At 40.6% G+C, this 23,866-nt stretch overlaps 1 protein-coding gene and 1 long non-coding RNA gene across 9 annotated transcripts in view; one reads left to right on the top strand and one right to left on the bottom strand.

Annotated features, from left to right (window-relative positions):
- Nucleotides 1-73: 73 nt before the first annotated feature.
- LOC117663669 (uncharacterized) lies at nucleotides 74-5,020 on the bottom strand. The gene is made up of 2 exons (XR_004590782.3): nucleotides 4,863-5,020; nucleotides 74-914 (listed from the first exon to the last, which is right to left on the bottom strand). It is a non-coding gene; the product is annotated as an uncharacterized LOC117663669 (long non-coding RNA).
- TP53INP2 (tumor protein p53 inducible nuclear protein 2) overlaps nucleotides 5,016-23,866 on the top strand; it is a 33,914-nt gene continuing 15,063 nt past the window's right edge. For 3 of the 8 annotated variants that reach the window (XM_034414018.3, XM_034414015.3, XM_034414012.3), the window contains exon 1: nucleotides 5,016-5,470. The gene's annotated coding sequence lies outside the window, so the exon portion shown is untranslated. Of the gene's footprint in view, nucleotides 5,471-6,739; nucleotides 6,832-23,866 lie in introns of those variants that run through there. The other 5 variants (XM_087889220.1, XM_087889218.1, XM_087889221.1 and 2 more) reach the window with 5 other exon arrangements.

The raw sequence follows: 23,866 nt of genomic DNA, 5'->3' as shown, positions 1-23,866 counted from the left end.
ACCACTGCCCAAACTTACGCAAGAGTCCATCAGAATATGTGAAACCTCATGAATTTGTCAAATCTCCACACTCTTTCATAATTTCAGAACTTTTTATTTTCATTTATTTATTCATTCATTCATTCAATTTCTATAGTTTTCCACCTCAATCCAACCGAATGACAAAATCTCATGTGTTTTTCCGTAATGTACGAGATTTGGGCATTTATCCTAAAATTATGTAAATTGCTTGGTTTTTAGCATTTTGACATCTCATAATATTTCACTATCTCACAATGTTTTGAATACTTCTTTTTATTTGCTTTATTTTGAAGGTTTCACAGCTGGGAATTCCAGGAATAACCAATCACAGAAATAAAATCGGTTGGGAGCACAATATATAGTTCAGGTTAGCCTTCAATAAATGGAAAAGTGTCATGTCAATCACTGATGATGACTCAAAAAAAAATCGGTGTGCTGATTTTGGAAGCTATAAATTCCTGCTGCTTTCCCAATGTTCCTTTCCTGTATAATCTGCTTGTTCTTGTTTCTATTTCTGTCCAACTCATTCTATACTGGAAGAGCTGGCCCAGCCATACTAGTCAGAGTAGGCAAGAAGCAATGTTTTCAACAAGTCTCATGAAATCACTCTAGAATCATCTCAGCGGAAACCTCAGGTGGGAAACTCAGATCCTGATGAAATGCTATTATTGGTCCCTGATGGTTAAATGGAATCAGTTCTTACCAAGCGATTTCACATCACGTTTTCCAGGGCTAAAGAACCACCAAAGACAGTATGAGATTTGACTGACAGGTTCTCTCTCTTCATATAACTCTCCCCATAGTTATACTGAGATTTCCATTATATTGAAACGTCCATCTCTGAACTTTTTGGCTGCTTCAGTGCTGAGATCATTGACTTCATCCCCTGCTTCCTTGTTTAAAAAAAATAGGAGTAAAAAAAGGAATATCTATAAACATCAGGAAGGTATTGTAATGTAACATTTCTAAACCAAAAAATTCCACTCTAAAAGGATTATGAAAGTGAAAAGGAAAATAATACTGCATAATATAACTGCATAGCAACATCTGACATTCATGAGTTCACATGGGGATTTTAATAATGGGATATAGCAAATATCCAACTAGATCTCCTTAAATGTTTTACTCAAATGTTTTTTTTTCCAGAATAAGCTGTATTCCTTTAACACATATTCCATCACCATCTAAAGCAGACTGGAGATCAAAAGAAGTACACTGAACTTCAGAATTAATAACAGACATTGCTATGCAAGATTGAGAATTCTATCATTCTTGAATCCATTATCTTAGGCTATTAAAACTAGTATGAAATTTTCATTTCACAACAATTGGGTCAAAAAGCTGGAAGTAAGTGTTCAAAATGGTTTAATTTATATGACTCTAAAGCTCTCCAATCTCTTTTTAGCCCAAACTGTGCCTCACAGGACAACCATTTTTGAAGTAAGGTACCTCAAATGGGCTAATTTAAATAATGGGTCCAAAATCCAAGGCCCAATACTCCCATGAAATTAAAATTTTAAGGATCTTCAGAACAGTTATATTCATGAACCTGTGGCCATTGCAGTGTGACTGGGCTCAGCCATAGTCACATGATCTTGACATCCAATGCTCCCTGCCAGCTTCCCACAAGCAAAGTCATTGGGGAAGCCAGCAGGAAGTCAAAAGTCACTCCCACTCCCACTGATGATTGCCCATCCACAATTATTCTGCTTCTTTATTAAATAACGAAATATCTCTGAAAGGATGACCAAATTGGTCATAGGTCATCTGTTTGAATTCTAAATGTAGTTTATTCTACACTACGTAGTACAAGAAACAAGTCTAAAATGAAGGTTCAGATTTACACAGTTGGATTGTCAAGTTTAGTAGTAAACTTTTCCCCTTCATAGGTCCTTTCTCCACTGCTGAGTTGAAGTGCAATCCACTAATCCTTAAGTAGACATTAAACACTGCCCGCATAACATTATTTGTTCCTGTTGCCGATCCCCATTTGCTGCTGCTTCAAATCACTTCAGTCACCTGACCTCCCTCCAAAATAAAGGTGACCAAGCCTAACAGATCTGGCTAACCTTGAGGCTGCCCTTGGAGAGCACTGGAAGAAAGAGGAAAATATTAATCTAGTACATCTAAGGACAAGCTAAGGCCATCTCATTTATGGCCTGAGAATAAGATGAAGGCCATGTTATGAGGACATAACAGAAAACAAAACTGTTGCCAAGGGCATTTTTGTGCTGTGGTTAATGCAAGTGGGGGAAGATTCTTAGACTTGTCTCTATTACACGGCAATTTATTCATTTAGTAATTTTTATACTATAATTGTAGCCAACAACCTGCATTTTTTAAGCTCTTCCTTTACTTCGTGGCTCCTCAACTGAAACCACATTCAGTATGACTATGATAAGAACCCCACTTAGCTAGACAGGGCTACATTTGGATGCAGGCAGCTAGATTAATTTTCTATAACAAAAGCAATAAAGAGCTTCTTAGGCACCTCAAAGGCTAAAGGATTTGTGAAATAGAAGTCACTTTATCTAAACATGTCACAATAAGTCTGCTGGACTGCTCCAGCCCTTTAACGAGCAGCTTATGAACAAATGTTTTGGGCATGATTTGTTCGCATGATCATTAATATTTTGAAGTTTGTCTCATTTTGTGGGAGGAAGTGATGGGGAGAACTACTGTAAGAGAGATTTACAGTTTACCACTGCACAGTGCAAATAAAGCCAAAGATTTGCAAAGCTGTGAAACCTGTTGGGCCATGGAGTGAAGGTGGGGATCTTAAGGCTCATGTAACAGAAAGATCACCATACAGAAAGGAAAATGCATTTGGCAATGTTTGATCTTTGAGGAATCTCACAACACAAAAACAAAACCCTGGATTTTTAAATACAGGATAAACTGAGGCAAAGTTTTGAGCATGGGTTTGGAGGTGTATTATGTGGCTGACATGTAAACAGGAGTTCACAAGTACCTCTGGGAATTCTTCCCTCTCTCTGCCTCCCAGATTCAAAGCAGCATCTTTATTACTTCAGATTCTATTCATTTAGAACAGGGGTGTCAAACTTGATTTCATTTGAGGGCTGCATCAGAGTTGTGTTTGGCCTCAGGGGGGCCAGGGAGCATGGCAAGGGTGGGCATGGCCAGTTCAACATCACTCTTGTTGGGGGTGCCTGTGGTGGCCTGAATGCTCTGCTGACGAAAACGGGCTCCCAAGCTCCATTTTTGGCTGCAAAGGCTTCCTGCAATCCTCTGCCAGCGAAAACAGAGATCAGGAGGGCTGCCTGCGGCCCTCCCAAGCGCCATTTTCACTGGCAGAGGCACTGCGGGCCAGTCCTTCGCTGTTTCTAGGGCGCCCCCGCAGGCCAGATCTAAACACCCTGCAGGCCGGATTCGGCGCACGGGCCTTGAGTTTGACACCCCCAACTTAGAAGGTATCTCCCCTTTATCAATTGCTGCAGTAGCACGTACCAAGCTGCTATTCACTATCTTCTCTGGACACCTTTCTGCTTCCCTTCTTCCTAATGGTCATTTTTGTTATTTTTCAATCAACTGAACAAAAGTACAAACCTGAACAAAAAGGATGATGGGAGAGGTATATTAGCAATTTCTTCTCTTTCCATTTTGTGTGGAGTTTGGGTTTGGTTTTTTTTTTGGTTGGGTTGTTTTTTTTGTTTTTTGTTACTTTGGAACCTGCAGTCACTCTATCAAGGTGTCAACAGTAGAACATTTTTTGAAGGCACACACTGATGCAACACAGAGTACTGGCTAGCCTCTGGCATTTTCTGCTTATTCTGTGTTTTGAAGCCAACAGAAGTACAGACAGCCAAAGGTCAGCTCTGAGCTCCTTTGGATAGACTTAGGAGTCAAGAAGGCAAGAGTGTAAACGTGTCCTTAAAATGCCTCAAGAGAGGTTTTTTAAACAAATGTAGCATGTCTATATCCTAGTGATATGATGTAAGATTATAATGTAGATTTATATAATTCTATTTCTTAATATCTACCAGGTTATGTTACAGGATCTTTTAAAAGTATCTGCTTATTTGAAGGTTTTAGAAAGAGAAGCCACACTGAAGAGTGCTTCTCACACATACTTCGTAGGTACACACAGTACACATTTTCATAGTGTCCTTCAACCTTAGTATAAACAAACGCCTTTGCTTCTATTTAATTTGAAGGGGTTGCTATCTTTAAACTAAAACTGTATCCTGGTCTGTGACCATAACTAAAGATTGAGTGATTAAAACAAAACTGTAAAACTTGCTAGCTTATGTTTCAACTGAATGCCATTCTTCTTATGTAAAAAGAGAAAGATCAAAAATAAATCATACTTTACCCTAAACCTTTTAAGACAAAGGCCTGCTTTAAAATGGGCAAAACACCATCTCATTTGACAGATACGTGAGGAGAAAAAGAAAAAAAAACCCCTCAATGTTAGTGTGGATGTCTAAGAATGGGAAGGAAATGCAGGATATGTAACCACACAGTTCTTATGCAAAGCAAGTGCAACAATTACTGGGAATTCGTGGATGGTGGCAGACACATTAGGTAACACAACATGACTGCCGAACGTTATTACAAATATCACTTCCACGGGTCTGTTTTTTTTTTTGACAGGGCGATCCCTTGGAAATCGGAACGGGAACTGAGCAGCTTTTTAAAGATCCTCACCAAGACCTCAGGAGCAGATACAGAAAAAGTTCTTTATTTCACCGGATTCTAAAGCGATCCCATAAGAGGAGTGTCCCGCCCCCCCTTTTTTTTTTCGGTTCTTCACGCCGCCTGCCTCATAGATCCCTCGAACGAATTGACCACACGGATCTACTTTGTATTAAGAGACCTACCTCTGCCACCGCGTCGCAAAGCCCAGCCCTTCTTTCCACCACGGGTCTCAACACTCACGTGGAGCCTCATAACTCCCCCCACCGAGGCACAAAAAGCCCCGCCTTTCAGCCGTTGGCCGCCTCTTATTGGCTGGTGCGAGCGCTTACCATTCCGGCGGCGGGCGGGCTCCTTTGTGACGCCACAATCAGCTGTTTGAACGTTCCAATTTCTGAGCCAAGATCAACTGGGGATTCAGCAATAACCGAAAAATAATAATACGAAAACTACATTTGGGGAGGGAGAGCGTCCGGATGCAAGGGCATCTGCATGTATCTTGCAGTGTTTGCATATCTTCTGAGAAGATCAGAGACACAATTGACATTACCGCCGCAACCATCTCCTTTTCTTGCTTAATGTTTAATTTTTTTTTCCCGGTGGGGTGTCTTTAAAAAAAAAAAAACAATCCTCAGTTCTATTATGAACCTTAGTTGTTGATTTCAATTAAAACTACCTCACAGACTTCGCCTAAAGCTGGTGCTTGAACAAAAAAACTTGTAGGTTTTTTTTATATGTGTGTGCTTGTGGCGTGATTTACAAAAGAGTTGATGACATTAAAAGGCAAGTGAAGGTAAGTGATGCTCTCCCTCTCTCCGACAGTTTATTTTTAAACTGGGGGACCCTCTCTCTCTTTGTGGGAAAGAAACCACCTGCGATAGATACTGTATGCTGTTGCTCGGGTCTTTGTTTCTTTGTTTTCTGTTTCTTTTGCTTCAGCACTTCATATTTTCTTTTTCGCAGTAGCGTTTGGCATTCAGTTTTGATCCCGACTTTCTTTCTGGGGGGACATTTTTAATTGTCCTTTGTATTTGGCAGTACATCTTTGCGCCTTGGTGCTTCGTTGTAGATTTCTTAGTATGTTGTTATGGACGCGTTGTTGGTTTCATCTTCTGGGTTAGCAGGGAGAGACCAAGCAGCCTTATTCGGCGGTAGCAGAATAGATCAAGATCTTTGTGTTGAGTTGAGAAACCAGACTCGCTAGGTATGGCGCGGGGTGGGGAGGGGGAGGCTATTGGTGGTACCTTGTTTACTTTAAACCACTTGCGGGTGAAAACTGATGTGTGTGCGCGCGTATCATATTAGTGTTAAGGTTTACGAGACCTCTCAGGTTTAAGAAACAGGTGCGCTGATAAACCGCTTCATAACCCTTCACAATGAATAGTGTTAGTTCATTCGGGAAAGGAATCGCTATTCAACAAAAGGCTGTCCGGAGAGAGGGGGGTGGGGGAATGTCAGAAGGAGCCCGCGAGGAGCTCGGGATCTGAGCCGTTGACTGGCTTCCTCGAGTCAGTCGGTGCAAAAAGAGCCTTTTGTCTTTGACTTTCTTTGGGGGGAACCATCAAGGAAGAGGCGCAGCCCAACCCGCAGAAACGACTAAAATTCGGGGAGAGAAGGAAGGAAAGATGCAGAGAGGAGGAAGGGAAGACGGGAGTGGGGGGGGGGAAGAAACCACCCCTCGCCTTGTGGGTGCGGAGGCTCGCTTCTCCCTCTCCCTGAGGTCATAGCAGGCGCTGCTGGCGGATTGGAAAGGGTCCCTCGTAAATTAGCTGCAGCTCCTTCAGAGCGGGGACTTTGCGTTCAGTTGTAGCCTTGAGCGCCAGCTTCCCCGTAGCTCTGCCAGGGGGAGAGGGATTACGCACCGCAATCCGGCCGGCTCGCTCTCGCTAGGTGGGGAGGTGGGATGGGTCCCTACAGCTAATGCCCAGCTAGATGTAAGGCGGTTTGCTCGGTCTCTTCCTTCCGTTTGTTTTGGCTTCGCTGGCGATTGTCACCTTTTGTGGAGCTTGGGCGAAGGGACCGGGTTTTAAGAAGTACAACAGCTATCACTCTGGTTTTTCAGACGCGTCCTTGGATGGACTCGGGTAAGGCGGAGAGCTGGAAAGAACGGAATCTGGAACTCCTCCTTTTGAGATCCCTGGCAAGTAGCGTTGGGTAAGACCAGGCAGGGCCTTGCGTTTGCTGAAAGGACTTGACTGTTGAGTGACATCAGCTTCTGAATTAAAGCCCACTACGTCAGATACAAGAAAGCAAAATGGGTGTTTTTTCTCTTTAAAGATGAAACAGTGGGGGGGGGTAGAGAAGGGGAGCAATCGTGTTAAATGACAACTTTCTAGATCCAGTTCCGAAGGGGAAGAGGGGGGAAAAAAAAAAAAAGAACAAGCGCGTAATTTCGTGACTTTCACTGTGATTTCTCCTCTTTCTCGCATCCCCGTTGTCTTCTCTTGCTGCTCTTCTTTTGTTATTCGCTTCTTCGTCAACGGATTAAGATTAAAAACGGGTTTCTGTTGCCATTGGCTGCCTGGGACTGAAAGCCTGTCTTGACGGTCTCGTCATTTGCATATGACATTGTGACGTCACCAAGGCCAGCCCTTTCCAATCTCCCTCCTCCCTCTCCCAACCTACGCATGCTGAAGCTGTCCTCTTTTGACCTGGGTGGATGGGCTGTCACGTTTTGGAGTGCTGGGGTTTGGGCCTGGCCTGGGCCTTTGATAATTGGATGGCAAAGGCCTGCGGGGAGCAATGTCACCTTTTTATTTTGGTATCGCTGGAAAAAGGAGATTTGACAGAGGTATCAAGTAAAAAACAAGTGTGGAAGGCTGAGGAGGATGGACATCAAGATCAACTTCTCTTCATTACGGATAGCTTTGCAGGGTAGTTCATATTTCAGTTCATATTTTAGCAAGCATAATTTAATGATACCAGTGGCTGGCAAGTCAAATCTTAGCTGCATTGCTAAAATGGGATCTGCAAATGTGGGATTTTCAAAAAGCTAATGGAAGGGGGTGGGTGGGGGTGGAAATTTGGATATAATTAATCATGGCTGGTTTAAAATGTGACACTTGCCACAATTAATATCAAAGTGCAAATTATGCTTCTCCACGCCCTATTTGTGTCCTTCCTGCTTAACTTGAAATAGATTTTTTTAAATAAAGTTGCCTATCCATGACAAGTCATGGTAAATGGGTAATTTGAAATTTATGTACACACACAAACACACTTTATAAAACTATAAACTGCTCTGAATCAGAAAATTACATATGTTCTATTATTTGGCATACTTTCAATGGCACACAGAAATAGCTATGACTCTAAAATCCTACTCCACTTAATCTTATTCTGTAGCCCTTTCAGTGTCTGAGATTTTCATGGGCATTTCCTAATCACATACTGTCACTATGTTTTCTTATCTTCTTATCAGGAATTTAAAAAGTTATTTTACATTTAAACAGCACTAGGCCTGAAATCATGACTCTTACTCTGTGTGAGAGGAAGGCAGGGGAACAGATGTATTTATTTTGAGATGTCATTGTTACGCTGAATATTATTTAACCAGTAAGAATGCCTTCCTGAACGGAAAGACCTTGTTTTCATCTCTGCATTGATTAAATAATTAAGCAGATGTTTTTGATTTTGATATTCTGGCTGAGAATTATTAGAATCAAATTCTAGCACATCTGAAAGATAACAAGATTGTGAAAGTCTGAAGTGTAATTTTTAAAATGCAACCACATTCAAATAGTTTAGGTTTTGCTGAAATATCAACATTTTTGACATGTATGGCTTTATATATACCAAGCATCATACACTCTATGGTGTTCATCTGATCTGGCTGCCATTTGTTTTTATAGCCCATGATTACATATGATTCCAAGATGTCTAAAATAGTAGATGAACTAATAATGCTAAGAGATCTGGTAATATATTAATTGCTATATTAAAGTAAACCACTTGTGTAATAAAATAAAAGTATAAACATTTTAAGTTTTGCTCTGCAGCTGTATGGACTAGGAAAGTACTCAGAAGTTCATCTGTATCCATGAAATTACAAATGATGGATTTGGACACACCAGGTATATCAAAGATGAACTGCAACTGTAAAATGTAAATGTAGAATAGAATTTCTGTGACATTACTCGTGTTCTTCTAGCTATGGAGTTCAGCTATCAGCTGTTTGATGGCAGTCTCTTAAATCCGTCTCATTTTAAGAAAAATATCTACCTGCTATAGGCAAAGATTGTAAAGTCTATATCTTGATATAAGAAATACAGTTGAGTAGAGATACCAAAGTGAGGGGTAAAGCTATTTTTTTGCATTAACTGTCCTATTTGAATAGAAGCTGATGAATTCCACAAAGGTCATAAGCACGTAGCATTTTTTTATACTGTGATGATGATCTTATGAGTATTCTTAGGTATGTTTTGTAAAATTTTCCTTAGCAACCATTAGTGGCCATTCTCTTCTGAAGTTTTTACTAAAAAGTCTTCATTCTAAAAATATTTTTTAATTTAAAAACTCGGACTTGGCTGATTACCAAAACAAGACCTCCCTGCTCCTTTCTGTATCGTTCTTTTCCCATCCTATGTTCTTATCTAACAGGATAATTTTGGAAAGCCTGGTCTTTGTAAAACAGAACTCGTAAAAGAATTAAGCTGTGGCTTGAAATGTTCAAATCAATATACAACCCATTGAAATATGAAACAAATTTCCAATAATGCAGTAGAGGAGAAATCCAGAAGAACATAGTGCTAGCACTTTTTTTTTATAGAGCTGATATTGATGTCATCTTCCAGAGCACAAGAGTACCGTAATGGATAGAATTCGGTTGCTCTATCAACTGAATGAGGTGATGACAAGGTCTTAAAGCATTAGAGTCAGATTATATAGAACAAAAATAGACAATGTGGTGTCCACATCATATCAATACCCAGCACTTTCCTTGGTCCTCATCAGACTCATAGTCTATCTAACTTTTAAAAGATTTTTTAAACAAAATTAAATAGAAAGGTGGCCCATTGTAAACCATAGTGCCACCTGCTAGCCTCATATTTATTTCCTCCAATGATTTTTTTTTTTAGAGCTATAAGTGTTGGGAAGCTAGAGAGCATGCTGAGAGGCTAGTTTACTTTCTGATAAATGTAGAAATATAGAGATATAAGTGGCCACATTTGTAGCATAATTATTTTGTGACTAGATAATTCTAGTCACATAGCAACTGTTTTATAAGTACAGGTAATCCTTGATTTATAACAGTTCATTTAGTGACTGTTCAAAGTTACAACAGCACTGAAAAAAGTGACTTATGATAGTTTTTCACACTTATGCAGCATTCCCACCATCACGTGATCAAAATTCAGATGATTGACAACTGAGTTACATTTATGATGGTTGCAATGTCCCAGGATCATGTGATCACCTTTTGAGACCTGATAAGCAAAGTCAATAGGGAAGCTAGATTCACTTAACATTATTACTAATTTAAAAACTGCAGTGATTCACTTAACTATGGCAAGAAAGTGTAAAACGGGGTAAAACTCACTTAACATTTGTCTCACTTAGGAGACAATAATAATTTTAGGTTCAATTGTGGTTGTAATTTGATAACTACCTGTATGCCTAATGCATTTTCACAAAATTCAAAATATGCCCTCTGCCAAAAATGTTGCCTATTCAATACAGAATAGATCAATAATTTTTTAAAAAATTAAAATGCTGAATACGGTCTTCTTTTTCTTTGATATATTTCATTCTTGCCTCTGTTTAAAAATTAACCCTTCTTTTAAGATGGATTTCATTTCCTATTAAAAGTGAGAGATTGGATTTCTACTAGCTGAATTACTTTTCTTAAAACTTTACAGTTTCTATACATTCATATTATGCAGTCAGAAAAAGCAGCCCTACATTCAACACCATGAACTGTCAGGAAAATGTGTACAGAATTCCAGCCGCTTGGGTGGTACTGCTAGTCTTGATAAGGAATCATTATGTAAATATTTAAGATACGCTCCTGTCCTCCAAAGTTGTTACTATACTGATACCAAGATTCCTACAAGCTGTGTAGTTTTCGAGCAAATCTTAAAATGCTAAACAGAAAAGTCTCTTTTTTTCTCTCCCTTTCTCTCCTTGGTATCATGTAATAACAACTTCGGAACACAGGAGATTATCTTACCCTTTGCATCTCTTTGCCAAATATTCTTTCCTAGTTTTTTCTCCCAATTTTTCAAGGGCTAAAATACGGAAGTGTAATCAAAATGAAATAAGAAATGGATTTCCTGTCTAAATTATGCACCAAATACCTTTCTGCAGCCTGAGAACCTGGAAATATAGAGGGATTCAATTAGGCTAGCTAGGAAATATGAGAACTGCAATCCCCACTTTTCTGAAGGTACCAAAATGAAGAAAATTGTGCTACACAGTTTAGTTCTCCAATAGCCAATTCAGCTTTTGTCATTTTTTTTTGTTGTTGTTGCTTGTAGAATAAGTAATAGATGTTTTCCTGGGTGATGTCAACTTTTGCATTCATATATTTATAATGCAATTGATAAAGTGAATGAGACTATATCTTGCATTTCCATTTTCTTACACACTAAGAAACTTTGCAGTATATATTGGTGTTAGATTTTAAACCTGGCCTGTTTATTGTCTCATACATCAAGCAATATGAGAACATTTTGTGTATAAATTAATATCATCTTTCCAATAAAATTTAACAGAGGATTTCAGAGTGTATTGGTCATAAGTACCGACAACCATTTGATTATTTAGAATTAGTTATCTGTTTTACATCTTTCTCCTGTCCAATAGATAATCTAATACATTCAAAATTACCAGATGAGGTAGGAATTAAGGATAATGACAGTAAAATAAAAGTGATCCAGGAAAGTATGTGAATATTGTAATTCCACAAAATTTCCCTCGAAAGAAAAATAATTTGTATTGGCTGCAACTCTTTCTTTTTTGCGATCGGTACACTTAGTCCTCTATGTACAACAATTTGTTTAACAATTGTTCAAAGTTACAACAGCTCTTTAAAAAAAGGACTTACGATTGGTTCTCTCACTTATGACTGTGGCAGTATCCCCACAGTCAGGGGATCACAATCCAGGTGCTTGGTAACCTGTATGTATTTGTGATGGTGCAGCATCCTGGGGTGTCACATGATTGTTATTTGCAACTTTCCCAGCCAGCTTTTGACAAAGACAATGAGTGGAGCTGGATTCACTTAACAACCATGTGATTAACCACAGCAAAAAAATAAATAAATGTAAAACTGGGCATGACTCACTTAATTACCACATTCTTAATGCTGGAAATTCCGGTCTCAATTTTGGTCGTAAGCCACAATTAGTATTGCTACTAATTAGATACACTTTTTCAGTTAAAGTTAAGAGAGGCACTCCACTCTTATATGCAGAAAAGTTTACTTAGGATAAGCTTTTTCCCACCTCACTCACAAGTGTAGATCAATTGCTGACTGGGGAGAGGGAAGTGATGCTCACATAAATTTGTGACAAGGAGGAATTAAATTATCCCTAATGTGAGAGATGCATGTGTAGACATAGCTGAGAGCAAACCAGAAGGAAGATTTAGAAGCCGTGTATGGTAAAGTTGTATAAACATTAGAAAGGAAAAAGGCAGGGCAAGTTTTAAAGCCTTTCTACTTTTATAGAAAAACAGACTTTACTGATGGTTTTCCGTTTCTCAAGTTGTATAATTGGGCTGATAAAGCTGGCATTATGCTTTGGTGGTGATTCAAGGGGAGTGTCCCTTAGGCAAGCCTCCATGAGAATCGCTTCCAATTGATGAAGAGACCATGTTGTTTTCCTTCCCTGGAGAGAATGGTTTTTGCATACAGATAGAAATGATTGTCATATGGATCAGTCATCTGAGGCACATCGGCTTCACTTTGTCTCCATCAGGGAGAGCAACATGCCTAATATAAAATTTAATTTTAAAAAGGGAAGAGCAATATGCCTTTTCAAGATGAACCATCTTGCTAAGGCAGATCTGTACCAGTGGTGAAATCCATTTTTTTTACTACTGGTTCTTTGGGTGTGGCTTGGTGGGTGTGGCAGGATACTGCAAAATCTCCATTCCCACCCCATTCCAGGGGATGGATACTGCAAAATCTCCATTCCCACCCTATTCCAGGGGAAGGATACTCCAAAATCTCCATTCCCACCCTATTCCAGGGGAAGGATACTCCAAAATCTCCATTCCCACCCAACTCCAGGGGAAGGTTACTGCAAAATCTCCATTCCCAGCCCACTCCTGGGGGAAGGATACTGCAAAATCTCCATTCCCACCCCACTCTGGGGCCAAACTATTTAAAATTTCCACTACCGGTTCTCCGAACTGCTAAAAATTTCCGCTACCTGTTCTCCCGAACCTGTCAGAACCTGCTGGATTTCACCCATGAGCTGTACCTGCTACTGTTCAAACAGAGGCAGGTGGGTCTTTTGTCAAACAGAACACCCTGCTTGCTGGTCCTTCCTTAAAAAGAAGATTGGGCTAGATGGCCTGCAAGGTTCTGATTCTATGTTAAAACTATGATTCTAAGTTAAACAGGACAATACAAAGTTTGACAAGACACCAGTGTGAGCAGGCAGAACTATCTAAATGAGTTGTTTCCCACTGCATACCGAAGATCTTCCTCTGGAACAATGTTTTAGAAGGATTGGTTGTGTCTGAAAGATTTGGAATTCGGTGAAGGAGATTAACCCAATGTATTTTAAGTTCCATATCAGAGTTTGGAAGGCTGTAACTGGCCCTTATGCTGAAAAGGAGAGGAAAGTCACTGTCTCCCATGAGTTTAATCTCCTCTCCCTGACAACAGATGGCTATTAAGCTTACTGACCCATAATCCCAATGGTATCATTTCCTCCTCCCTTTTGGAAGGGAAAGGGGGATGCATATGGTTATTCCCCCATCCAGCCTTATCCTGGGGCAGATGCTTTCGGAACTAGGTCATCTACAGATGTCTACTCAGCAGGTTTACTTTGCTCATGCCCCAGCATAAGCCAAATTTCTAATATTTCTGATCCCGAAGGTGCTTATGCATTTCTATCTAGATGTTCACAAGTAAATGTCATGCAGTTTAAGGGGATTCTTGGGGCCAGCAAGGAAGAGCTGGCATGAAATGAAGGTTATGGCTGCTACCTATTTATGATTGATTTTATTTTGCTACAGATGGAACTTTCAATTAAATGCAGCAGTTGTATAAGGCTCTTGTTAGTGTTTCAGCCAGTTCTGCTTTTATTCCAAGGGATTTGTGGGGAAAGATCAAAAAATCAAGATGGTTTCTGTGACTGTACACTATTCAATACCTATAAAAATGGGGATATTGGTACTTCAATTGCTTAGTTGTGGCCACTGTCTTGCCTTTTTAACACACACATCCCATTCAAATGCTCCTGTTCTTTTCCATTTTTCTTCTCTAATGCTTGAAAATCAGTGAGGATTTTCAGTCTTTAGTTACTATTTTGGAGGCTTTTTCCACTGCTGAATATTTTATATATATATATTCTGTGAAGTGAACCTTCATTTTAATGGATCTACTCTAAAAAAAGGAAAACACCTTCTTTGAATCAAGCTTTTTTTCTGTTCACTTTAAGGGCACATTCATGTACCTCTTTTGACAATAATATTGATGTGGGTTGCCACTGACATTTTCCTGGATGTTTTTGCAGATATTTCCGGGTGGTCTTCTATCTAAGTGTTAACTGAGTTCACTGGTTAGCTTTTAGATAAAGGAAGCCAGGTGCTGCCATCAGTCTTGGTGAGTGCCTTAGGTCTAGGACTAAATTTGGTACTCATCCACTGTGTATACAAATTAATTAATAGCATTAGTTTGTGTAGTGTGTGTTTGTTTGCTTGTGGCCCTGGATCTTTTTTTATAATGTTTTTAAATAATTTTTCTATGTTCGCATTATTTTTGCTGTAAGCCGCCCAGAGTCCCTTGGGAGTTGGGCGGCATAGAAATGCGATAATTAAATTAAATTAATTTGGTTCTCCCCAAGCCCAGGCCTTGGATCTTTGGTTCCCCCTAAGCCCAGGTCATGTGTCATTTTTTACTCTGGACAAGGAGGCCATTCCCTGGACTAAGCTGGTGTGCAATTTGGGGGGAGTCCTGGACTCACAGCTCCTGCTCAAGGTATTAGGTGGCAGCTCTGGCTAGCAGGACCCGTGCTCAGCTTTGTCACGTGTGCCAATTTCACCCTTTTCTGGCCCAGGAGGCCTTGCTCAGAGTTATTCATGCTTTGGTCACTTCCAATTTGTATCTCTGCAACACACACCACAAGGAGCTGCCATTGAAGACCATTTGGAAATTACAAGTGATCTACAGTGTGGCAGCACATGCAGTGATTGATGATATCCCTAGGTTTACCCATGTTACATCCTTGTTGGGCAAGTTACACTGGATCCTAATTTCCTTCCAGATGCAATTCAAAGTGCTGTTTATTATTTTTAAAGCCCTATATGACATGGGGTCAGGTTATGTGTGAAACTAAGAACATCTGCCCATTCTGGAGATGCCTGGAGGCCGTGCGAATCTGGATGGGGAGGAACAGGCTCAGACTCAACCCATCCAAGACTGAGTGGCTGTGGTTTCCAGCATCCCGATATAGTCAGTTGACACCATCACTGACTATTGGGGGCAAGTCTTTGGCCGCCATGGAGAGGGCTCACAGTTTGGACGTCCTCCTGGATACGCAGCTGTCCTTGGAGGAACATCTGACGGCTGTAGCCAGGGGGACTTTTTATCAGGTTCGCCTGATCCATCAGTTGCGGCCCTTCCTAGATCAGGATTCCTTGTGCACAGTCACTCATGCCCTCGTCACCTCTCGCCTGGACTATGGCAATGCTCTCTACATGGGGCTCCCCTTGAAGAGCACCCGGAGGCTCTAACTGGTCCAGAATGCGGCCGCCCGGGTAGTTACAGGAGCTGCATGGTGCTCCCACATAACAGCTCTCCTGCGTGAGCTGCACTGGCTTCCAGTGGTCTTCCGGGTGCGCTTCAAGGTGTTGGTTATCACCTTTAAAGAGCTCCATGGCATAGGACCTGGATATCTTTGAGACCGCCTGCTGCTACCAATGGCCTCCCACCGACCTGTGCGCTCCCACAGAGAGGGCCTCCTCAGGGTGCCATCGGCCAAGCAATGTAGACTGGTGGCCTTTTCTGTGGGGGCACCTGCCCTCTGGAATCAACTGCCCCCAGAGATACGAAGAATTCAAGACCTGTGCCCTGAAGACCTATCTTTTGCAGCAAGCCTGGCTGGTTTAACACATTTTTAAATGTTTTTAATAGGTTTGTTATTGTTCTTTTAATTCTGGGGCCAAACGCATATATATATTTTAACTATATTTTAATGTGTGTATCTATGTTTTTTACTTTGGCTGTGCACCGCCCTGAATCCTTCGGGAGAAGGGTGGTATATAAATTTGATAATAAATAAATAAATAAAAAATTCTACCAGATTGAATAAGATGGGCCTATTCAAGTCTCTTCCCATAAGTCAGTGGTGGGTTGCTACCGGTTCGCCCCTGATTGGGCGAACTGGTAGCAGCGGCGATGGGAGGCTCTGCCCACCCGCCCGGACATCTCTGTGCATGCGCAGAAGCTTTGCGGACATACGTGAGCATGTGTGCGCGCCTGCGAGCAAATCGGTAGCGACCGAAATTGAAACTCACTACTGCCATAAGTGTTGCCCTCTGTGGGATCTGGGAAGTTGCCTTTTACATGGCAACCATCAGACTATGAAGCACCCATCCCCCCGAAATTTGGCAGGTCCCCACAATATTAAACTTCCAGAAAAGCACTCACAACTTCCCCCCGCCCTAAGCTCTAGGACAGAGTGAGCTAAGTTTAGGGTTTTTTTTAATTTTAATATCTTGGGTTTTAATATTTTTATTGTACAGATGTGGTTTTATCTCTTTCAATCTGCATTTTTCCCCATCCTCACTTAAAATGGCCAATGTAACAGTATTATCAGGATTAGCAGATGTTAATCCACTCCCTAAACTCTTTTCAATTGCAAGCGTATTTTATTTTCCAATTTAAGATGGAACTTTGTAAGATCTCTTGATAAAAGCCTTGCCTCTGAAATAATGGTGAAATGGAAAGATTCACCCCACCAGATAATGTAATTTCAATCCAAATTAAATTTAAATACATCTCTCTGATCCAAATTAAACATAAATATGATCAATCTCTGTGGCTCAGAGTATGTGCATTTCCACCATTCCAAGTAAATGTATCATGTTGTGGTTCTGAAGTGAAATCTTAGGGATGCCTTTGTAAAAGAATGCTCTGTTGAATTCTAGCACTTTCTATCAGGAGACCATGGATTTCAATCAGGTTTCATGTGCCATCCATGTTTTTCATTGTAATAAAAGCTGGTGGAAAGGCTGTGGCTTTTGGCAAGTAACAGCCTTGGGTTATTGTCACATTTGTTGGTTTTATTTCCAAATATGCAATATGAGCCAGCAGTATGCTGCAGCTGCCAAAAAAGCCAACACAGTCTTAGGCTGCATTAACAGAGGGATAGAATCAAGATCACGTGAAGTGTTAATAGCACCTTATAATGCCTTGGTAAAAGCACATTTGGGATACTGCATCCAGCTTTAGTTGCCACATTGTAAAAAGGATGTGGAGACGCTAGAAAGAGTGCAGAGAAGAGCAACAAAGATGATTAGGGGACTGGAGGCTGAAACATACAAAGAACAGTTGCTGGAATTGGATATGTCAAGTTTAATGAAAAGAAGGAATGGGGTGACATGATAGCAGTGTTCCAATATCTAAGGGGCTGCCACAAAGAAGAGGGAGTCAAACTATTCTTCAGAGCACCTGAAGGCAGGACAAGAAGCCTTAAAAGCCTTTAAGAGCCTTGGTGGCGTAGCAGATTAAAGCATTGTTAAGTAACACCAGCTGCCTGTAATTACTGCAAGTTCAAATCTCACCAGGCTCAAGGTTGACTCAGCCTTTCATCCTTTTGAGGTAGGTAAAATGAGGACTCGGTTTGTGGGGGCAATAAGCTGAATTTGTATAAAAAGAACACCGCTTGGGGGGGCCTGAAAGCCCTACTAAGCAGGTATATACAAAAGTATGAAGGCTATTGCTTAACGCATTGTAAGCTGCCCTGAGTCTCCGGAAAAGGGCGGCATATAAATCGAACCAATAAATAAATAAATAAATAAATAAGAAGCAATGGATATAAACTAATCAAGGAGAGAAACAATCTAAAACACTGATGGCAAGCGTGCCCGAAGTGACACAGAGAGTCATGTTGCCTGGCACTCCAGTCGTCTCCCCAGCCCAGCTCCACCACGCATGCACCCGCGCCTCCTGCCAGCTGCAGATCTTCAGGTCTCTGCTGTGCATGCACGGGGGTGGGGTGCTTGTGGGGGAGGCCCGCATGCATACACGGGACAGGGCACATAGGGGGCTATCACATTGCATTTTGGGGGTTCGCACGCATGCCCCACGTGCCCCATTTTGGGCCTGGAAAGGCTCCTGCACCAACCTGAAAGCCAAAATGGGGTGCGGGGGCACGGGGTGTATGCACGGTGGGCGCATGCACAAGGATGCATGCGTATGCATGGAAGGTATGTGCATACGTGGAGGCGCTTGCATTGCATTTGGGGGGTTCGAGCATGCGTGCGTGCATTCGGCCATGCATGCTCTTTGGGCACTCAGCACCAAAAAGGTTAACCATCACTGACCTAGAACAAAGGAGAACTTTCCTGAAAGTTAGAACAATTAATCAGTGGAAAAACTCTGTTATTCTGTTAACATCCATCATTCTTTCATTTCTGATGTAGATTTCTTAGAATTCTTTCCTGGCCCCAGTTCCTTTTAAAATTAACTCCCATTTGTGTGTGATTTAATATTTATTCACTTCTTTGAAAGTTAATTAAAGAAGCAACTCTCCAGAGCTCACATGGCAGATGGTTCATGGAACTATATTTTCTCTGCTTATAGATACCAGAAGTGTATTAAAAGAGATGATAGCAAGAGCTCTATTTTCCCTTTTTAATGGAGAAAAAAATGATCAGGCAAGTTTTAGATTCATCAGCTAAGTCAAATAATAAATGAGAGCATTAAGTGAATTTCAGAGCTTCATTACTGGGAATTTCTATACTGAAATCCTGAGTTTCATATGGTATCTTTCAGCCCGGTTAATATTCTAGGTTGTTCAATGTTGCTGGCTAGGGAATTCTGGGAGTTGAAGTCCACACATCTAAAACTTAGCAAGGTTGAGAAACATTACCCTAGAAGTCAGATTGCTATGGGCGTGAGGAAGACAAGTAACTGAGTATGGTAAAAAATAAACATACATTTCAGAGTTTCTCATTCAAAAAAATGCAAGAATAATCCAGATGAGAGAATACCACAAGCCTGTTTGACCGTAGAGGCTACAAAAAATAATGACTATTTAGCACTTCTGTGGGAGACTTATCAAAAAATACCAGGAATGAGGGCTTCACCGGAGTGTTGATAGACTTCACAGAAGAGCAGTAGCAAACCTTTTCTGTACTGAAGCCAAGAAAGCTCTTTGTTTCTATGCGGTCACCAGAAGTCGAGCTTGATGTGAAAGTATTTTTACTTTTATAGTCACCTAAAAAGCCTGACTAGTTCATTTTTAGTTGCTGCAAGCCAGCCACTACAGAGAAAGCTTTAGTGAAGCATCACTAACACAGACTGAGGATCGATGTGATGGTAGTTACATAACTGTGATTGGTTGGTCCAAAATGAAGGAATTGTTAGTCAGCATGGACTGACTGCTGCTATGCAAGGGAATAGCTGTAAAAATAGCTCTTGGTAACAAAATGAGTGAAAGAAAGACAACAAATTGGGTGCATTCACGCAACATGCTGAACCAGGTCAATTCAAAACATAGGAAATACATTGGCTCAACATGCTTAAACTTGGTTATTATTGTATGTTTTCTGCGTTTTAACATGTTATAGACCAGTGGTGTCAAACTCGATTTCATTGAGAGCCGCCTCAGGGTTGTGTTTGACCTTGGGGGGCCGGGATGGGTGTGGCCAGAATGGGCATGGCCAGCTCGACGTCATTCTTGTCGGGGGCGCCTGTGGAGGCCCAAGCGCTCTGCCAGCAAACACGGGCTCCCGAACTCCATTTTCACTGGCAGAGGGTTGCCGTGGCAGCCGAAAATGGAGCTCGGGAGCCCATGTTCGCTGGCAGAAGCACTGATGCTGGTCCTTCGCTGTCTCCATGCTGGCCCCGTGGGCCAGATCTAAGTACCCTGTGGGACGGATCCAGCCTCTGGGCCTTGACACCCTTGTAATAGACACTCAGTCCATTTGGCTATTGTTCAGTACATGTTAGGGCTACCAGAACTTTATCCTGCCAAAAACTTTACCATTAACAGCAGCAATGAAATGCTTCTTTCTTAATGTCTGAAGAAGCCCAAATATGGTAATCTTAGAGTTATGTGAACCTAGAAATGGGTTGAGTAACCAAGAGAGCTGGGTGAACAGAGCAACTTTGCATTACAAATATGAATCAATGTGATGCTTTGTTGTGCTCTGGGGAGTAAAATTTTGGGAGATTAGCTTCTGAGGCTCTGAGAGCTCAAAATGACTTTAGTGGCAAACAATGATCCTTTGAAACAGGACACATTTCACAGAAGTTGGGACAAACTGTTTCCTTGGAGAATATATATTTCTTTTTTAAAAACTAAAAACTACATTGACCTTTGAGACAGGAGTTGCCTGCCTCCCTCAAAATGGCAGGAGAAAAAAGGTGGAATAATATATAAATAAATAAAGCCAAAACCTGAGTAAAGTCTGTAGAAAAACTAAGATAGATTTGGAAAACGGTTAATTAAATCAATCATTAGTTACTTATATGATTGCTTATCACATTCAAAGTTGCCGTTTTCTGGCACTCTGGGGAGAACTCAAAGAGCTTCCTCAAGGTTTTTCTGGAGCCACATGAAGTCCTGAAGCTTGTATATTCTGCTCTATATAAACACAAACCTTTTACAACTCAAAGTCCTTTTACACTTGATGTGGGGGCCATTGCAGGGGTCTCTGGCCACTTTGCAATTATTAAAAATATGCTCTGTTCGGGTACTCTTTTGATGTAAATAACTTCAGTGGGAGAGTATGTGATCCCCGGCATTCCTCTGGGATCCCTTGTTTGGTCAAGCAGCTCATGCAACCCATGAGCTGGGAGCATGATTGTAAGAAAAAGGCCTGCTAAACATCCCATAATTGTGGGGCCTGATTTGGAAGGAGCCATTTAAGGTCACAGAATCCCACACCGTGCTCAGTGCAGGAATTCATGAGTTTCTTCCTTAATATTTAGCCTAACATTTCGGTAACTACTTTTTCCACAAATGCACCATTTGTTTGAAGCTGGCCTTTTACCACTTACTATTGTGAAAATAAGATGCAAGCAATGCTTTGTTATTAGCAAACACACCAGCCTCTTATTTTGTATAAACTTCTGCTTCCCTTGCCTCTTGTTCTCGTTCTGCAGCCCCTCTCGAGTTTGTGCTGCCTTAATGCTTCAGTACTCAGAATTCCCAGCTAGCATGGCTGTCTCAGTGCATGGGAAGCTCATGTTCCATGTTTGCTTTTCATATTCCTTCTTCTCAACCACTTCCCTGCTTTGTGATGGGAATGGACCCTCATCCCCACCCAATACTCTTGTCAGTTCTTTTTTCAGTGTCATTAATGGGACTAAATTGCAGAATGATTTGCTGATGGAAAGGCTATAGAAGATCATCACCTTCCTTGTTGAACTTCTCTTTGCAGGACTCCATTCAAGACTGGATGTCCCAAAGGTGCTTTTTCAAGAGGCAACTGGACTTTCTGGTTTTTTCTTTGAAGACGTTTCGCTTCTCATCCAAGAAGCACCTTTGGGACAACCATGACCTGGATGACTGAGAATCTCCATAGACATTCAAGACTGGAGTTCCTGGGGCTTTAAAGGAACCCTGGGAGAGTAACATTCAGGTACTTGATTATAAAACAAAGACTTGTGCAAACAGCATCTTCCCTGCTTTCCACTTAATGGGAATTCCTCCATAGACTGAATTGGAAAAGAGTATCCTACTCATGTAAAGACCTTCATGCTTGGCAGTAGCATATATCCAGGAAAAATTTTTAAAATTCTGTGCTGTTTGGTATTTCATGAGTTCCAGAAATGGCTATTTTTCAAAAGAAGAGTACTGTGTGCTAATACACATTAGTGCTACTAATACTTTTCCCAGAACAACAGTCTTATGACAGAAATGCTTTCCTTTTTTTTCCATCAACGAGGCTGGAAAGACTTTTGCTTGCGTCTTCGGAAGCACCAAAGGCCATGGCTCTGAGTCAAACATGGTTATTTTAGTATGTAAGGCAAAATAACCTCCCCCACCTCCACTCCAGGCAGTATAATAATAATATTTACTAGGCAATACAATGCTACCAAATTGGCTACCCAAGACAGCTACTTCATTCTACTTAATGATCAGGCCAGTTTCTAAATGTATCTGACTAAAGCTGTACTGAATAAGCTTACCATCTGCTCAGAAATATAATCCAGGTTTTTCTGAGCTGGAATATACAAGACCTCCACTATACATGAATAACTAAGAACTCATGGTCCATTGACCACATAAGAAATAGGTTTTCCAAACCAATAGTGTAATCTTAAACATGTTTACTGGAATGGGAATCTGATAGAAGCACTGTAGATAAGTATTTGCTCATCTTATTTGTTTGTTTAAATAACCTATGTGTCTGCTCATCTCACACCAGTGACTCTGCCTAGGAATGTATATATGCTTAGGAATGTTCTTCTTGGAAGTCTGTTGAAATAAATGGGCTGTGTTTGTAAACAAAACATAAGATTGGAGATATGAATTAATGCCAGTATACTTACTTCATAAACATGTCACATAAATGATTCCTGTGCCAAGCTCTTCATTGTCTTCTGAGACCTATCCTGTGCTGCTTACTCCTCTTACTGGATTCATTTATTGGTGTCAGCTTAGATATAGATTTGCTGGCATCACAATGGCTTCCATTGAAGTTCTCTCCTTAGGTAATTGCTTCAAGCCAACCTTGCCATGGATAGGTCCCAGAAGACAATGAACAATAGGCTTGGGATAGAACAAATGTCATCATGAAGGAAAGAAAGGCAACTATCTGTTGTTGAGTGAAACCATCTTCTTATGCAAATTTAACTGGATAGACACATTAGGATGAATCAAGTGGACCTTCTGTAGACAGCAGAAGTGATGGAGGTAACTCTGGAAAAAGGCCTCATTTCTGTAAGATGTGATCCATATGTCCACTCATTTGAACAACTTCTAGAATACATGAAGAACATTTTTGGCAGGGAAATCGCATCATACCAGTTCTGACTCAGAATTTCCTTTCCTAAATTCTTCACTCCAGAATTCCCTCTAGGATAAACTGACTCATTTTCATTTTATCAGTTTCATTTTATAAACTGTATTTATAGACTTCTCCCTTCAAGTGGTTTTTTTAAAAAACTGCCCCCATCACTATATTTCTAGAAAAAGTGCCAATTGTTCTAGACAGTGCCAATTGATGTGTAAGTTCTGGCCACACAGTAGAGAAACAGAATTTTTTTCTCTGTGTCTTATAACTTGGCCAGTCTATCCATTTAAGGTTCCCCCCCCCACATTCCTTGTTTTTGTAAATACCGTAAGTGTGATTCATTGAGAATTTTTAATACTGTAAATTCAGAGTAGCCACTCTTTTTTTGCCACTGTAAATCTCAGTGAAATCCTCTAACTGCTTTTTGCATTCAATTCCTTTTCTTTCAATATTATTTTCATGCTCCTCATTTATGCCCTCTTTTACCACCTTCTCCCCTATTTCCTGTTCTGTGTATTCCAACAAAATTTCTGACTTTTTATTATCCTTTAGTGATTCTCGCATATTTTTAAACATCTCAATTAATTCCTCACACATAAAAAACTCCATATTGCCAATTTAAGAAATTGTTAAAACTTTTGAATTATATCACTTTTAATTAAAACTTAAAATCCATATAGTCTCTTTTTGTTTTCAAATAATGTCCAATTCAAATATTTATCCAGTCCACTCCAAGTTAAAGATTTGTTATCTTCCACAGCCATTGAGAATCGAAACCAAGCAATGTAGAAAGACAAATACTCTTTAAAAGTTCTCACAGTTT

This window comes from Pantherophis guttatus, chromosome 3, assembly GCF_059756535.1.
Source record: "Pantherophis guttatus breed Tessera chromosome 3, ASM5975653v1, whole genome shotgun sequence".
Lineage (NCBI taxonomy): Eukaryota > Metazoa > Chordata > Lepidosauria > Squamata > Colubridae > Pantherophis > Pantherophis guttatus.
Note: the sequence above shows the minus strand (reverse complement) of the source record. Positions and strands in the feature narration are given on the sequence as shown.